Genomic DNA, 18,905 nt, shown 5'->3' with positions numbered 1-18,905 from the left:
AACAATTAAGTTGTAGATTAGTCAAGCCTCATCAGCTGCCACATTAGAAAAAAGATCACAGATACAGTTAAAGTGATATTCCACTTTAATATTAGATATTCCAAAAGCAGAAACCACAATTTTATCAACCTTTGTGGGGTTTTATGATTTATCTTAATAGATTAATAACTATCAATTATGATCTAGTGTACCTCTAATATACAATAATTTTTTTCACGGTACCTGACTTTTTATTTAGATAGTAGTAGAGTATGGTTTGTCATACCATATGTTTAGATTGCATTTGGCATGTTTATCCACCAATCAAGTCTTTCCCAAGGACTTGGGATAGCCAGATATGGAAGTTTGATGGTGCTAAAGGTATTGCTATAGAATGTAAGCTGTTCTAATCAAAGCTGTCTTTTGCAATTGACTGATGTTGGGGTTTGTGGGTTTGTTTTTTTTTTCTCAATGCCAATGGTATCCAAGTAATCCTCCAATTCTTTTGGGATTATACCCATGGTATTTATTACTATTGGTACTACCTTTGCTTTCTTTTGCCATAGTCATTCTATTTCTATTTGCAGGTCTTTTGTCTTTTGTTATCTTTCCCAATTCTTTTTTTTTTCTATTCTGCTATCTACAGGTATTGCCATATCCACTATCCATTTTTCTTTTCTTAGCGACAATTGTTAAGCCTGAGGTGTTATGTGGTAAGTGCCTGTCTGTTTGAATTCTAAAGTCTCAGAGCAATTCAGCTTCTTTGTTTTCTATTACTTTATCTATTTTATGGTCCCACCCAGTTTTTCTTGCAGACCAATGGTATTTCTTGCAGCTCTTCCAATGCAACATTATTGTTACTTCATCATGTTGTCTGTAATCATTCTGTGTGCTTTTCTTGCAGCACCTAAGCAGGTGGTCCACTGTTACTTTGGCTTTATTGCAGAGGTGGCAATTGCTACCATTTGCTGTTTTGTCATTTCTGGCTCTGTATGCATTTGTTATTATTTTTATTTTATACCTTTCTTTTCCTTCCTTTTTTCATATATATATATATATATATATTGAAGATATATATATATATATATATATATATATATATATATATATATATATATGTATGTATGTATGTATGTATGTATGTATGTATGTATGTATATATATTCAATGCAGCTTTCTGAGACCGTGTTTTCCCGAAAATATGACCTACTCAGAAAGTAAGCTCTACTTTGATTTTTACACCTGTGCCCAATATAAGCCCTACCCCCAAAATAAGCCCTAATTAAGATGCCATCCACTTCAGGGTGCACAGATAAAAATTAAGCTAGGGTGGGGATGGTATGTCAAGCTATCCTACCACTTACCATTGGATAGTTGCAGCCAGGCCTCACACAAAACAGCCCATTTCTTTTGCTGCAGCCGGCAAGGCTTTCCTGAAGGCCTTTCCTGAAGGCCTTTGTAGCTGATAACAGCTATAGAGGCCTTCAGGAAAGTCTTGCTGGCCTTGCCAGATGAAGAAGTTCCTGAAGGCCTCTGATAGTGAAAAAGAGGCTGGGGGCGATGCACGCAACTGAAGTGAGTCAGTGGATGACATCCCCCCTCTGAAAATAAGACCTGGTGTCTTTTTTGGTGGCAAAAAAAAATTAAGACAGGGTCTTATTTTCAGGGAAAAGCTGAAATAAATAAAAGCAAAATAAATAAATAAATAAACTACTTTTTGAAAAAGGAAGAAAGATGTTTATGTCTATGGAAAGTTAAATAATTAATTTAGATAATATACCTTGGACCTATAAAAAATACTTGTTAGCAGAATTCAGTATAGGTTTGTGATTCTAGTCCTTTGCAGAAGAGCTGTCTAAAATGAATTATATGGGAAATATACTCAAGACTGCAAGAGTCTCACCTTCATTTTGATTGTAAGAATTATCTATCTATCTATTTCAGCTTTACAGTGGATTGATTTCAAACTATAGAAAAGTGGTCCTGTGGCTTTGTTCTGCTTGCAAATGCATATTTCTATAATGCAGACTGAAAGAATATTCCATTTGTCTCCCTTGCCCTCTGTAATTTAAATTAGTTTGCTGTCATATGAATCTTGCAGGAATATTTATATGGTGACATCTAGTGGCACTAAGTAATGTTGGAATGTTTATTACAAATTGCTGGGGGGGGGGGTCCCCATTTACTTCTAGAAGTTCATAACAGCCTCAAAAAAATGGGGGAATTAGTTAGGGAAAGGTATCATGTATTCTTCAATCATTGGGAATGCAATCTTCAAAATTACACTGTATTTTGATAAACCCGTAGAGCCACTGGCATTTTGAACAGAGTCCTCAACCTTATTTAAGGAACTCAGATAAATTGGTATCCTTATACAGTACTTCCCCCGCCCCCCACATATTTATTTCATCCCACCTTTCTTTCGAGAGCACAAGCTGGCTATCATAAGATGCCTTCCTTCATTTTTTTTCTTCACAATAATCTCATAAAGCAAGCTTGAGTGAAATAGAGAGATCAAAAAGTGACCAAGTAAACTTCTGTAATGGAGTGAGGACTGGAACCTGGGTCTTTGCCAATCCAACACTTTAACCATTACAAAACATTGCTAATTTTTTTAAAAAAAACTTTTTTTGTTTAAATCTCTCTAAACTAAAAATATATCCTTCTAAAATCAGTAATTCAGCTATGAGGTTCATATTGTTGAAATCAGTTAATAGGTAAGCATTGGATGATTAATCAGTAAGAAAAGCTTAATCAGAAAAAAGTTTTACCTTAAACTGATGTCTTCATCCAATACAGGAAGAAGCCTAATTTTGTTGATTTATGAGCCAATTCCCAAAATGTTGTGCTAAAAGCAAACTTAATTGAAGTGAATGGTTTGTGGATCACAGACTTAATTTCCTAAGGGGAATGTAATGTACCAGATTAAATGAAATTTAAGAGCCAGTAATACTCACCCTATTAGATTTAATCTTAAATGTACTACAGTAAACTTTGGATCAGGTCCTTAGCCAATATTTTGTTACTTGACATTAGATGCACAAAATGATAGAGTACCGAAATCAATTAGATTAAGTACAGAGCTGTTTATAATATCAGAAATTGTCTCCAGAATACAAATAGTCTCAATTACCAAATAAGTTTTCTGAACAGAAGTAAATGAGTTGGAAAGGAAGAGAAAAATATAAGGAAAAGTAATGCCCATGCAAATATAACATTTTTATAAGTATTCCAGATTCTATTGGCACAAGTAGAATTGCTTCCTTGTCACACAGTTCTACATAAGCTATTTTTTTCCCCGTCCATATTTCCTGCAACATCCCATATATTGTGACTTAAGTGAGTTTTGACTTCTTCGTTGAAGTCAGGAAAATTTTGCTGTGGCATCCAAGACCATTTCATACCTAAACAGAGAAAGAAATAAACACATGTTAAACCTTCTCCATATTATTCATGTTCCAAACTGTCCTACACTGAACAGGAAGCTTCAAGGGTTACACTTATATTTGCATACACATAAATAGAAGTCATAGAATGAATGAAATTATATTTGGTGGAAACAAGGAAGACATTCAGTATACTTGTACGGTTGTCTTGATATATCCAGCTATTGCTTCCATAAAACAAAATGGATAGAGCCATTTGTGCAGATTTCGACAAATATTGTTTTCTCAAGATAGAGCAACTGCTAAATCTGTAATATAATAGCTACATATCATCTGCATCTCCCTACCATCCATATATCTATCAGGCAGATTTACATAATCTGAACAGAAAGCAGTGTGTTAAACCAGCAACCACAATAAAAATGTGTTATTGTTGGTGTAAAACAGATAGTAAATTCTTGGAGTGTGGGGAAGAGTCAAAGGAAATTTCCTGAAACATTGTTTATCGAATGCACTTGTGACTGGATGGAGCCAAGAGAGAAAATATTTTAATTTAGAACAAACTTTTTCAATCTTTTTATTCTGGAAGAACCCTTTAAATAATTTTCAGATATCAGGGAACCCTGTGTAAAAATACAAAAAAATAAGAAAATTTCATATGTAAATTTACTTTTAACCTACACAATCCATGTTTTCCAATGTTAAAACATCAGTAAAGGAACAGCCAATAACTGAGTCATTGTACCTAAAAATTTCTGTTATTGTACAGCATGCATTTTTTTTTATGTTCATCCAAATACAATCTCATGTGAAACTCATATTGATCTCTTGCAGAACAGGATGTCCTGGAGGCTTGATAGTACATAATTTTATGCACATCCAGAATTGTGGACAGTAAGCTGATGAAGCAATGTAAAAAGCAAAAAGAACTGAGTTAGACTACATGGTTTCCATCACTAATATTATACTATTGTGTCCACTTACAGATTGGAACCATTTCTTTTCTTATTTACTATGCAGTGAAGCAAGAACAGAAATCCATTTTTATCCAAATGACCTGCTGAAGGCAATGGTAGAGCTGCTTTCAAAGTTGTTTGAGTATGAATGGAGGCTGACACAGACTGATAATATTTGTAAAATCAGTTGAAATGCACCATTGGGCTGAAGATAAAAATAAATTCTTTATAACAATGCCATTAGCATCTAATACCCTTGCAAAGGGCTTCAATTAAAAACCAATTATCAAGCCATATTTTTAATCTTTGATGAATGAATTAGTTGTTTAATCACACCAATAAATCAATGCATGTTGTCAGCCCACATTTTGCATGCATACTAGTGCTTAGTGGTCTGAGACACTGTTGTGCATAGAATTTTGTGCTGTTTATGAAGAAATAATTCATCAATTATGTATTTGCCTATACTTTCTTGACTGGTAGGTTTCAATACAATAAAAATGGTTTCAACAGGTGGCAGCATCTGGCTGACCTTGGTCTGGTTTGGAGGTTAAGCATGATCAGACCTCATGAACAAAGATGAATATATGTGTCCCAGGACGATGTTGCAGCATCCAATCTGGGTCTGTCACCAGGACCAGAGGTTTAGTCTTCTGAGCTTTTGGACTCGTTCTGGAACCCATCCTCTGTGGCTCCAAAAGCTTGGGAGGCTAAACCTCTGGTCCCGGTGACTAACCCAGATTGAATGATCAGACTAGGCAAACTGTTACATTAGAAGATTAGAATAGAAAGTTTGAAATATGTCAATTACAAACTATTTCTATATCATTGTTAAGAAACCTTTGTGGCTTTCAAAAAAGCAGAAGTTAAGCTTAATTTGAAGGAGTTCTTAATATTGAGCATTTCAGATACTGAACTGGTTTCATAATTAGAGTCTCCTATTGCAGGAAAAAGGCTGAGGTTCAACATACTTTAGTTTATCTAAGATCACTTGATGAATTTGCAGATGAAATAGAAATTGAGTTAGGGTTATCATAAATGAAACTTTAATGAACATGAGTTCCCATTTATGCAATTAAGTGTGTGTGTGTGTGTGTGTGACAGAGGGAGGGAGGGAGGGAGGGAGAGGGAAAGAAGGAGTATTGGAGAGAGAGCGAGAGAGAAAGAGAGGGGAGAGGGGGAGGGAGAGGGAGGGGAGAGAGGGAGAGGGAGGGGGAGAGGGAGGGAGAGAGAGAGAGATGGGGAGAACCTTCTAAATTAGTACCTTACCAGGAGATAAGTGAGCTCTAACTCTTTATCATTTCCTTCTGTACAAGTCTTCTTTACCACACTGGAAAGGAAGATTACTTGCCATAAGGATTCAAACTGAAGTTTCCATTCAGGCTAATTAAAGTGTGAATTTAGTGCTGGGACAGATACAACTATATAACTCTATGGACACATTCAGTGCCAAAATAGCTTCTACAGGTGTGATCAATAAATTCCATTTAGTGGCAGATTTACTGTACACAAATCAGTAATTGATGGTATTTTTGTTCCCAGAAACATTAAGGATATTGAAGGGGAAGAGGGGGGGAAATTTAGTATTAAAAATTTAGTGGTATAGTTTACACAAACATTTTGTAGTCAACTTGGTTAAAGCAACGAAAATCAAATTGGGAAATTGTTGTCTTGTATTATTAAATAAAATCAATAATTATTTAAAAGTATTTATATGCTCAAATATAAATGTTACACATAGCTACTCATGTTATACATAGCTACTACTGCCATGCTATTTTTTTAAAGTATGGTCTATATATTCAATGAGTTGAGAAACATAACAATAGAGGAAAAATGTAAGTTTTTTTTAAAAAAATATTCCAACAGAAGTACTAGTGATTGTATCAAATAATTAACATTGCTTTTAATATTCAATTCAATTGAATTGAATAGCAAACTTCAATTAATTTGATTGGAGCAATTCAAGAAACACTGGCCATGCTACCTCCTGCCATGTGTATGAGTTCATTGAAGCCTGGCACTCTACAAGCAATTCCATCAACAGACACATCAACCTACAATCAGCCTACAATCAGCCTTTGCAGCCTGCAAAGCCAACCAACGATGGCACCAAACCTCAACCAACCCCCCACAGCCATCTTTTCACCTCCCAGTGATCCTCAATTGACATGACCTCCACATCACAAGACCCATTACAAAACCCTCACCTGATGTAACCCCCACCTGATCTATCACAAGACTCAACACAAGTCCCTCACTTGATACACCCACACCTAACCCATTACAAGATCCATCATAAGGCCCTCATCTGATGTGATCTTCACCTGATGTGACCTCCCCATCACAAGATCTATTGACCACACAAAGCCTTTATAAGCAGAAGAACATAGACATAGACATTCCCTAAATTCCGTTGAAGACATTACCTAGCCTGGTAACGAAACATCCAGAAACCAACCCACAAGCTCGGAGAATGAACCTCCATCTTCATCCTACACCTCAGTTACAGATATTCACCACCATCGCAGTGTATAGGCATATATACACACAAAGATTTTGAAATTAGCTGTAAGAAATGTTCCTATGGGAGAGTTTTGTTGATTGGAAAATAAACATTAAGTTAAATTAGGGGAGACTAGAGGGTACTAGAGAGAACTAAAGATTAGAGTTAAAGCAAAAGTGGTCATTAATACAATTGAGCAATATTATTTAACTACAGAGGAAATCAAGAATATTTGGGAACAATGTATCCAGAAATTACTCTATTACCTCTCACTACAAAAAACATATTTAAAAGAGACTATAAAAGAGGAACAGATTTGTTGGATAAAATAACAACTGAGGCTTATCTGAATATGGATTTGGAAATGGGTTTTTAAAAGATAGACTATGAGACTGCTGTAGAAAAAGATGCCACAATGGATTTATGAATGACACTGGCTGATGTCTTAATAATCAAAGGGGCATACAAATAATAAACCAGAAGAATGAATGACTTGAAAAGGTTTCTCATCTTGGACTAACCAAAGAGACATGTTAAACTAGAGAAGGAGTTCCTGAGAAAGACAGAGAGAAAATGGTAAAAAATTAACTTCTGGGACATTATTTGAAGGGATTAAAGATCAAGGTTTTAAAAAGTAAACGGAAGAAATATAAAGTGAACATATAACTAGGCTCCAAAAATCTCTTCACAAAGTGTAGATAAGACATGGGTCGAGATTATTTTTCCTTTGTATTTTTAGAGAAAGTGATACGTTGAATACAAAATGAATGTATTTGATTAAGATTAAAATATGTTATTATTTTCTGGTAGTCCTCGATGGACTTTTACTGGGTAAGTCCTAGTGATAGGTTTTTATTATTTGTTTATTGATAAGAGATGTGTTATGGGAAGAAGAATTGTTTAGTAGGTATTAAGTTACTGAAATTACTTACACTTGTCTGGAGGGAGAATGGAATCATTTGTTTATGTTTATGTATCTTTTTTCCTTATTTTTTTCTCGCTCTTTTGATGTATATTTTTCTTTTACTTTACACTGCACGTTTTTCATTTGTTTGAAAAGTTAGCATTAATCTTTTATCTACTGTGTTTCTCCAAAAAGAAGGTTGAATCTTATTTTCTTTTGACCCCTGAAAAAATGGCTAGGCCTTCTTTTTGGAGGGTGCTAATTATTGAATCACCTCCTGGTGGTAGCACCAACAGGAGCCTGCTGCTGACCCACTTCTTCTGTGACTGCTTGCTGCCACTCGCATGCATCGCCCCAGCCTCTGTTTCACCTTCGATCTGGAGCTCTGTTATTGGCTGCAGATGCCTTCCGGAAAGCCCTCTGCAGCCGATAAAAGGCAAAGCGGAGGCCGGGGAGATGCATGCAAGGGGTGGCAAGCGTCCGCAGAAGAAGGTGAGGCAGGTTGTCGGGGTGTGCAAGGCTTGGTAAGTAGGGCAACTCCACCACCCCATATCCACACCTTAGCTTATTTACCTGTGTGCCTTGCCCCACCCCCTGCACCCCAGGGTGGGCGGGGTCTTAAATAGGACTAATTTTGTAGATGGGGCTTAATTTGATTACATCTGCTCAAAAATGTGATAGGGCTTCTTTTCAAGGTGGGTTATCTTTTTGGAGAAACATGGTATGTATTTGTATAATACTACTATTACAAAAAAAAAAGAAAAAAATGAACATCACATTGTCTGCTCCCCTCATATTGCTCCTTTGAACAAATGAGAGATAGGGAGATCAGAGGATGGAGAGAGAAAATATGTGCCATTATAACACAATGCAAACCCCAAGTACTTGCATCCGGTGTTGGAACACAATCCAAAAGGGCAAGTTTGGCACTGTCAATGTCACAACACATTATGGTTTTTCCTAAGCAGTGGATGCCTATGCCATTTGTAGGTACAAAACAGCTTTCTTTTAGGTAATTTACTAATGCCTACCAGTACGTATAGAGTAGAGTATTATTTGAAAATTCAATCGATTTTGATAATTCTACATGAGAAAACTATCCACAGAAATTTGACCTTTGATTGTCTTGATTTTATACAATTTGAAATTGTTTGAGCTCATTGACTGAGATGAGATACTTGTAAGGGGTCATGACACCTAGATGCAAATCAGTAGTGGGTTTCGATTTAGTTTGCTAATGGTTCACTTGTGCACGCACGCACGCTCCTGCGCATGCGCAGAAGCATCCGGGTGGATGGGTGGAGCCTCCTGCTGCCGCCGCTACCCGTTTGCCCGATCCGGGGCGAACCGGTAGCAACCCACCACTGATACAAATGTATGAGATGATATTCAAGAGATTTAAAATACTTTATTTCATAGATTAAGGCATTAAGAAGAAACAGCTGTGATAAAAAGAAAGGATATTCCAAGTTAAAACTGCTACAGAGCAATATTCAGTGTGAAAGAAATGGAACAATGCTAAGTATTGATGGAATATGGAAGATCTTTGGAGCATTTATAACTCTCCAGCCCTGTTGTAGCACAAATGCCATTAATATCACTTATAATTTTCTCCATAATGGCCCCATGTCTTCATCATTCAGTATTAGATATTTTGAGCTCAGTAACCCAGATAATATTGCTAAACTTGTATAACTTTCTGCATTTTATTAGAACACTAACATACTATTTATGAGAGAGAGAGGAAGGAAGGAAGGAAGGAAGGAAGGAAGGAAGGAAGGAAGGAAGGAAGGAAGGAAACCTTGACAAAAATACACAAGAACTGTTACCTAGGTCGAAATGGCTGAAACATTTGTTTAAAACTAGAACAGCAGGATAGCACTCAGAAATGGCTCAGGCAAAGACCTCCATAATTCACTGAAGGAGCCAGAAGTATAGCATAGGAATACTTGCAAGATTCTTCTGTTATAACCAGTCTCAATAAAAACAGTTTTATCCTTCCTGCATAGTTGATTTCCTTCTTTGACCTACTAGTGAAGTGACATTGCTTCAGGCCAGCTGTTGACTCTTTTTTCCCCCCATAAAGCCTCCTCTTTGAACATTAGTATTCTTCCAGGCTGGGTGGCTTCAATGAATGCCACAAGAACAGGCCCATGGTATTTCAAGGTCACCCAGATTGCTTTGTTCATATGAATCACAAAACAAATCATACCATCTCCATGCTCTGAATATTTTCACTGAAACTGATCTATGGCCCTGCACATAAATACTGTTCCTATCACAACGTAAGTATCACACAGTTAAGCATAAGTGCAAGAAAAATATTGCAGCTATAGCTTTAGAAATTTCTGATTTTTCATAGATTATTTTCGCTGACTTATAACAGACATATTTCTTTGTATGTTACCAAGAGAGGGGAGAAAAAGAGAATTACATGTTGATCGCATATAGCCAATCTATCCATTTAAAATCACTCACAATAAACCAGAACTCTCAGATAGTATTGCTTGGAGTCTTTCCACAATATATAAAAATGATGAATCAATCAAACCATCAAGCATTTCTAAAGGAGAAGTTTTGGCACTTTGCTTTCATATCACAATTGCTCATATTGAAATGCCCTCCTACCCATACATACATTACTGATCATGATGCACAATCCAATATAGCTCAGATGCAATTTCCACATATCTCCAAATCTGTCCTGTGCCTGGCCCTTTCGTTGTTGTTTTTTCATCATAGAGCAAAGAAATTGCTTAAATAAGCTATCTTTTCTTGAGCTGCTTTTCTCTGCAGCACAACTCTTCTCTAAAGAGTGCTAACTTCAAGTTAACAAGCTCTTCTCTATGGCCTTAATTAATTGATTAGAACCCTCCACCAGTTTCCACTGCTGCCTGAAACTGAGCAGATCATAATCAGTTTCACACTTGTTTTATGTTTGCCTCTTGTAGTTCACAGCTGTGAGGACACTAGCCAGAACCAGCACATTTATTTTGGTATGCATTCCCCATTGTGTCCCTGCTTCTTTTTAATAGTAGTGGCCAAAATTGTGGAAACCTTTTGGGAAAAGTGTATTTTTGAGGTTTGATGGCTAATAACACCACTTTTTTTTTTTTTTTTTGAGTTTCAAGATAATCATTTTCCACTGCTGGAATGGCCTGGGAATAGCCCAGACCTTAATCCAATTGAAAATCTATGGAGCCAACTAAAGAAACTTGTTGCCAGAAGTGACCCAGCAATAAAAGCCAGTGAATAGAATCAATCTTGGTTTCACATTATAACAGCTGCAGAACTAAAAGACTTGGTTCACTCCATGTCGAAGATGTTGTAAGGCTGTAATTCATGCTAAAGGTTATCCAACTATTAATTGACATGGTGATAATTTTTGTATATCTCATTTTTTCTACATGTTTCAATTTTCTTCTTTATACTGTAACTGCTATTCTAGTAACAAATCCTTCATAAGTTATTGCATTACATTCTTGATTAAACTATCTTTCCATTGATATATAATTTTATGGTACTACTAAAAAAAAAGGGGGAGTTATTACCTAGTTTTAGAAAATACACTTTTCCCAAAAGGTTTCCACAATTTTGCCCACTACTGTATAACCCTTGTCTGCAATGAATGTATATAAAAATTATCTTCTTGCTACTTATCCCAGCATTGGGGTCAGAGGTGAGTTTCAGCAGGTTCTGACCAGTTCTGGAGAACCAGTAGTGGAAATTTTGAGTAGTTCGGAGAACCGGCAGTAAAAATTCTGACTGGCCCTGCCCCCATCTATTCTCTGCCTCCCAGCTGATCGGGAGGAAATGGGGATTTTGCAGTAACCTTCCCCTGGAATGGGGAGGGAATGGAGATTTTACACTATCCTTCCCCTGCCATACCCACCATGCCACACCCACAAAGCCACACCCACAGAACCGGTAGTAAAAAATTTTGAAACCCGCCACTGATTGGGGTGAGCGTTCCAAAGGGAAAGGAGTGGGGAGAAAAGGCTATAAGATTTGCTATTTTACCTGGCTTCCTTATGAATCAAGTTCTTGCCAATATTTTCCTTGCCATTTAGGTTCACTTGGACATTTGGGGTGATAGCCTTCTGACACTGTAAGCATAAGAGATAATCTCTTACTAAATCTTTTTTGAAATTTAGTAAGCCTCTTGCTGCTCTCAATCTTTGATATCTATCTTGCATATTCTAAATCAAGTGTTGACACACAGATTAACAGTAACAATGGGCTAAGAAGGGCTCCATAGTAGGTCACATGCGATAGCAGGTTTAAAATCACTGCAAATGTTCTGAGTCCATCTAAAAAGACTAGCAACCACAGTTTGCTAGCTAATGCTCATTGAATAGATAAACTAAAATACTGCAGTCAGTTCTTAAGACTCAAAGACATTGTCCTTTTCTGTCACAGCTTTATGCATTATGACAATGACACAGGAATTCCAGTAATCTATTGTCATTCATGCTTTGAAAACATCTCCCACTCCAGGTTAGCTTTCTTAAGATTAAATTATAACTCTGACTCCTCTAGGAGATAAATATAAAAGTAAGGGGATTCCTTGAAAGAGAGAATAACTATAAAAAAAAGAAAAACACTGTGTTCTGCTTGCATTTGCCTTTAAGTCAGATGGGCTTCAGTGCACCTATGTCTCAGTATCACTGTTTGGCTGAACTCTTTAAGTGGTGGTGGGGTACGAGCTTTGGTTGAAGAAAATGAGGAGGGAAAGAACAGGTGTTCAGAAAGATTTTACATGGATTCTGTTGCTAGGGAAACCATTCTTTTGGCTGCTGAAATAACCCATGTCTGTCAAACTGGCAAAAGCAAGCAAAGCAAGGGAGAGAAAACATATATGCATATTAAAGAAATACATTTTCCTTCATATACAACAACATTTAAAATAGGAAAAGGACAAAAAAAATTAATGATTTTGAAAATATTCTGTATTTTAAAGAAAATATTTTAAAGCTATTAAAAAAAAAAACATCCAAAGCTTTGACATTAAAAAATAGCTCTAGAATTTTACAAAATGGGGAGTCGTTTGAAAGTTATACAATTGCTTTAGCCTAAAGAATGACTGAGATGCACTACAAATTATTTGCAACTGTATTCTTAAGCAATGCAAAGATGACAAAATACTTTAATACTGCAGTAATCTATGCATCAGACAAACCACTCATATATTAAACTGTAACAAATAATGAGATTAGGGTGAGATTTTAAAGATTAATATTGTTTTTCTCTAGCACTCTAGGAAATAGATACACAAAAGAAAATAATTGGAAACCACATCCCAGATGTAGAGAAATTGGTCCCAGATTCCAATGAGAACAGTGTGACTTGACAACCACCGCAAAGAAGATTAAGTTAGCATCCTCCTTTCTTTAGAGAAAAAAAATATGTTTCTGAGAGATGTATCTGAATTAATCTCTCTGTCTCTGTCTCTGTCATCTCTATCTCTATCATCTCTAACTCTATATCTCTGTCTCTCTCTGTCTCTCTTTCTCTCTATCATCTCTCTCTGTGTGTCTCTCTTTCTCTCTATCATCTCTCTCTGTGTGTGTCTCTCTCTCTCTCTATCTTTCTATCATCTCTATCTCTATATCTCTGTCTGTCTCTCTGTCTCCATCTCTCTGTCTGTCTCTCATCTCTCTATCTCTACCTCTATATCTCTTTCTCTATCTCTATCTCTATCTCTATCTCTATCTCTATCTCTATCTCTATCTCTATCTCTATCTCTATCTCTATCTATCTCTATCTCTGTTTTTCTCTCTATCATCTCTCTGTGTGTGTCTGTCTCTCTCTGTATAATCTCTCTCTCTCTGTCTATATCTATCTCTATATCTCTATTTTTCTCTCTTATCTCTCTATCTCTGTTTCTGTGTGTGTGTGTGTGTGTCTCTCTGTGTCTCTGTGTCTCTGTCTCTCTCTCTTTGTGTGTGTGTGTGTGTGTGTGTGTGTGTGTGTGTGTGTGTCTGTCTGTCTGTCTGTCTCTCTCTGTCTGTCTCTCTCTCATCTGTTACAATTTAAAAATTCCTAATTGAGTTAGTTCTTCATGTTATGGAAAATTGCAGAAGCAGTAATGATTATTTTATACATACATACTAGTACATTCATACATACAGTCTGACAATATCGGTTAGGTATACTGATGTATGAGCAGTAAAATACACACATTTATATTGTTTTGCAAGTCCAAAACTTGTACTCATTATCACAAGACCTTTTCAGGAAGGTTGATAGATCAGAACCCTTGTTAAATTATGGTGCAGCTGCACCAAGAAATTTAAAATGTCACTGTTGGTTACTACTGTTTGTTATACAGTATAATACATAGTGTGGCATAAGGATAATGAAGGTCCTCCTTTGATAGTAACTTTAATTATGCCGGAAAAATTAGAGGGGGGAGAAAAGTTTGTAGCAGTAGTGACACCCTCATAAGTGTTGCTGACAGGTATCTTCAGCTGGGAGTGATGGTATTTTATCAGTGCAAAGGGAAGGAAAAATATCAGGAATTTAAGAACTATGGTGGCACAGTGGTTAGAATGGAGTATTGCAAGCTAAGTGCCAGGAGTTTGATTCAAGTTGACTCAGCCTTCTGAGGTCGGTAAAATGAGGACCCAGATTGTTGGGGGCAATATGCTGACTCTGTAAATCACTTAGAGAGGGCTGTAAAGCACTGTGAAGCAGTATATAAGTCTAAGTGCTATTGCTATTGCTAACTGTTCCTTGGGACACTTCCTTTGGGAGTGCACAAGAAATACCACGTGGATCAGGGAGTATAGCATGGGCTGAGGAGTCAAATAAGGTTTACATCATATGCTTCCTGGTTAGAGAGGCCACATGGGTTAGGAATGATGAGCACAGGTGTGCAAGAGGTGCTTCATGGGACTAGGACAGTACACAGAGGGGCAACCAAGTTAGGGAGAATGAGTAATGGTACACAAGGGGTATCCTGTATGCCAGGGTGAACATGTGGGGGTACTTCAAGGATCAGGTTTCTTAAGATTAAATTATTTATCTGATTCTTCCAGGAGATAAATATAAAAGTAAGGGGATTCCTTGAGAGAGAAAATAACTATCCGATAAAAAGAAGAGTGCCTGGGTATGTGTGGGCTAGGGAAAATACACCGGGTAATGTGGATTGGAGAGGGTGTTTGAGGTGCATAAAAGTGCTGTATGGGTCAAGGGAAATCATCTGGAGATGGGTTGTATGGGTCAGACAGGGTATATGGGAGTGCGCAAGATGTACCATTCAGCTTGGAGAAGGTGTGCAAGGGGTGGTGGGATCACAGGTGCTGCATAAATTGAAGAAGGTGCATGGGGGAGTAGTGTTGTCTGGGAAAGGTATGTTCCATGGACCAGCGGTAGTGGGGAGGAGGAGATAGTTTTGCCCGTACAACCTTATCCTGTGCATGCTTAAATGGAGTTTTGCATGCTCACCCAACACTTGTGCAGCTTGGTTTCCAACAGGCTTCAGACTGGTACCGATCTGCGGACCAAAAGTTTAGGACTCTCTTTATTAAGTAATTGATTTATTCATATTTAATTAGTTTATACTATGAGATAAATTTATAAACCATTACATGTAATTTCTATATACTAGTCTAATTTTCAAAATAGGGCTCTAATTGGGACTCTGAGCAAGTAAAATATAGGCATTTTATGTTATACACTTAATCCTTGAAATTAAAACCATGTAAATGAAGTCCCAAATATGCTTTTCCAAAAAGCAACTGGGTTTTCTTTCTTGAAAACATTTCCCTTCTCATCCAAGAAATGTCTTTAATTCTCAAAGAAAAGGAAGTCCAGCTGCTTTTTGAAAAGCACCTTGGGACAGGTGCTGGATGATTGAGAATCTCCATCTAAATGTAGCTTTCTGAATAAAGGACAACACCAAACAATGCAAAACAAGTGGAATAATTTCCCCAGATAAATTTCTGAAACAGTGCATCCAGAAATTCATTTTATAAATATATAGAGGAATACCATATATAATGTGGTATAAATTAACAATGAAAAAATATTCAGTTTTAAAGTATTAATTTTATCCCTTTAACAGGGGCCCAGCAATGCAAATCCACTGCTATTGCCATAACAGTTTATTTAAATTCAGTTTAATCATCTCAAATACAGTGCTCTCCTTGAAGGATACAGTACATTAATGGTAGGAGTGAAAAGAGTCAGATAATGTCATACAGCTGTCACATCAAAAGCTAGATCAAAAAGAAAAGTTTTCAGAGTGATGAAAAGCTATCAAAGAGAAGTGCCGGGTGATTTCTTGAAGCTGACAACTGCGAAGAATGGGGTGCTGATATGGAAAAATCCTTCTTACACTTTCATCAACTCACAACTTGGGTGAAGGCAGGATCATAAATGAGATGGTAGACCTTTAGATATCCTGGCCTCCACAAGGGAATGTAGATGTGTACTAAAAGTAATTGACAGCCATTATTGTTGCTATGAAAGAGAAGTTATATGTTCCATACTCATGCTGTAGTCAAATTCTAGATAAGAATACACAAACTAGAATATCTAATCAAATTCATCTCTGTGTATTACATCTCACTGTAGTCCTGATCTGACAGATCTATGTAAGGACACAAGTGGCTCCCCTTTCAGTTATAGGTAATAAAAAATATAGGTCTATAACAGCAGTTCCAGACTGTAAACATGTGTCACCTCGAGAACTGCATCCAGTTTTGGTCACCACACTATAAAAAAGATGTTGAGACTCCTGGTTGTTGAGCAACCAGGATAATTAGGGGACTGGAGACTAAAACATATGAAAAACAGTTACATGAACTGGGCATGGCTAGTCTAGTGAAGAGAAGGACCAGGGAGACATATCAGTGTTCCAATATTTGAGGGGCTGCCACAGAGAGGAGGGGATCAAGCTGTTTTCCAAAACACCTGAAGGCCAGACAAGGAATAATGGATAGAAACTGACCAAGGAGAGATTCAACCTAGAAATGAGGAGGAACTTTCTGACAATGAGAACAATCAACCAATAGAACAGCTTGCCTTTGGAAATTGTGGGAGCTTCAGTCCAAAAGATTGGACTGCTATTTGACAGAAATGGTATAGGGTCTCCTGCTTGAGCGGGGGGTTGGTCTAGATGACCTATAAGGTCCCTTCCAACTCTGTTAATCTGTTAAATCTGTCACATCCACCAGCTTTGGCTTGGCACCTTGCCAGTGTTCTGTCATCAGTTGGGAAAGGAAGGGGAAACAAATGGGCAATATTTGTTGCGTACCTTTTTGAGGGGAAATTGGGCTGGGAGAATTGACAGTTGAGGAAGAACAAAGCATTCTAGAATCCAGTTCATAGTGACGCACTGGCATCTTCAAGGCCGTTTGCCTTGAGTGTGGAATTTTACCAGCCCAAACAGCTCAGAGTTTCTCATAACATCTCAGTGGTGGTGGATTGGTTACACACGGATCATGTGGGGAGGAGCTGAGGAAACCAGGGATTTTAGTTCTGTATCGGCCCCTGGGAATTTTAGATTCCACTTGACTTTTCTGCAATCAGCATCTCTTAGTAAAAGTGGCTTTTCACTTAAAGAGTTTTACTTCCCTAAGACTGGGGCAAGTTTGACAACATGTCACTTAATAATAATACTTGAATGCTTATTTACACATTTGTTAACCAGTTTTCAGGTAATATAAAACAATGATCTATCTCTCTATCAAGCAAATCTATTAAACACAGGTGAAAATTAATAATGAATGTAATAATTTGAGATTCCATAAGAAATTGAGATTGTCTGAAGAGATTGTCCTAAATTGTCACCCAGTGTAATGCGCAGTGAGAATGACCTTGGGAGAAGGAGTCCCAAAAGAGCAATACAGGTAGTCTTTGACTTACAAGAGCTCATTTAGTGACTGTTAAAAGTTACAGCACCATTGAAAAAGTGATTAGTGACCATTTTTCACACTTACAACTGTTGCAGCAGCCCAGTGGTCACATGATCAACATTCAGAAGCTTGGCAACTGATTCATATTTACGACAGTCACAGTGTCCCAGGGTCATGTGATTCCCTTTTGTGATCTTCTGACAAGCAAAGTCAATGGGAAAGCCGGATTCACTTAACAATCATTTTCCTGAAAAACTACAGTGATTCACTTAAGAACTGTGGCAAGAAAGGTCATGAAATTGGGCAAAATTTGCTTAACAAATCTTTCACTTAGCAACAGAAATTTTGGGTTCAATTGCAGTCGTAAATTGAGGACTACCTGTGGTCAGACAAAAGATTTTTCAGCCTACAGAAAGAATGAGGGTAAAGAAAGCATCTCAAAAGAGTCTCCCCACCCCCACCCTTATCTCAGTGGTGAAATCCAAATTTTTTTTACTACCGGTTCTGTGGACATGGCTTGGTGGGTGTGGTGTGGCTTGGTGGGCATGGCAGGGGAAGGGTACTGCAAAATCTCCATTCCCACCCCCTCTGGGGCCATCCAGAGGTGGTATTTGCCAGTTCTCTGAACTATTCAAAATTTTCGCTACTGATTCTCCAGAACCTGTCAGAACCTGCTGGATTTCACTCCAGCCTTACCTCTATAGAAAATGAAGAGAGGAGGGAAGTACTTTCAAATTTCCAAGATTCTGTTAGTGTAATCTTACAATTAGGTAAGTAAATTAGTTAGCTGATTTCCTATCTGGGCCCCCTCACAGGACTGACATACAGCCTTGTCTTAGAGCAACTCAGGCTCAAACCTTAACTGTGTCCATTCCAGTCCTTTGAAATCCTTCCTTTCTTAAACTTTCAAATCTCCCTGAAAACACAGTTCTTCCAGCAGCCATTCAGGGATGGAAAATCCTTTCCCTTCTGGGATGGGGGTATACCGATCTGGATTTTATTAGCTTTTTTGCTAAACCCCCTTTGTCTTTGGTTGTTGTTGAACACATCATTCCCACTGACCAAATTGTTTCCTTTATGGTGCAAAATAGAGGAAGGATTATTTGGTGTCCCTACTTTCAATCTTTATTCTGCTGCCCTTATATACATGAAAGCGTTAAAACTGGAACAACAAAAGACCATTCCCTTTGGGTCTGTCTCTGCTAAATATCCACAGTATTTTTTCTGCATCTTGTTATATACATATAGAGGTATATCTATAATGTAAAATTTTGCCTGTATTTTTTGCTCTGGGCTTTTGCTTGCCTTTTA

This window comes from Pituophis catenifer, unplaced genomic scaffold, assembly GCF_029215685.1.
Source record: "Pituophis catenifer annectens isolate HBS135680 unplaced genomic scaffold, rPitCat1.0.hap2 SCAF_3, whole genome shotgun sequence".
Classification (NCBI taxonomy): Eukaryota; Metazoa; Chordata; class Lepidosauria; order Squamata; family Colubridae; genus Pituophis; species Pituophis catenifer.
This window is presented reverse-complemented; position numbering follows the sequence as displayed.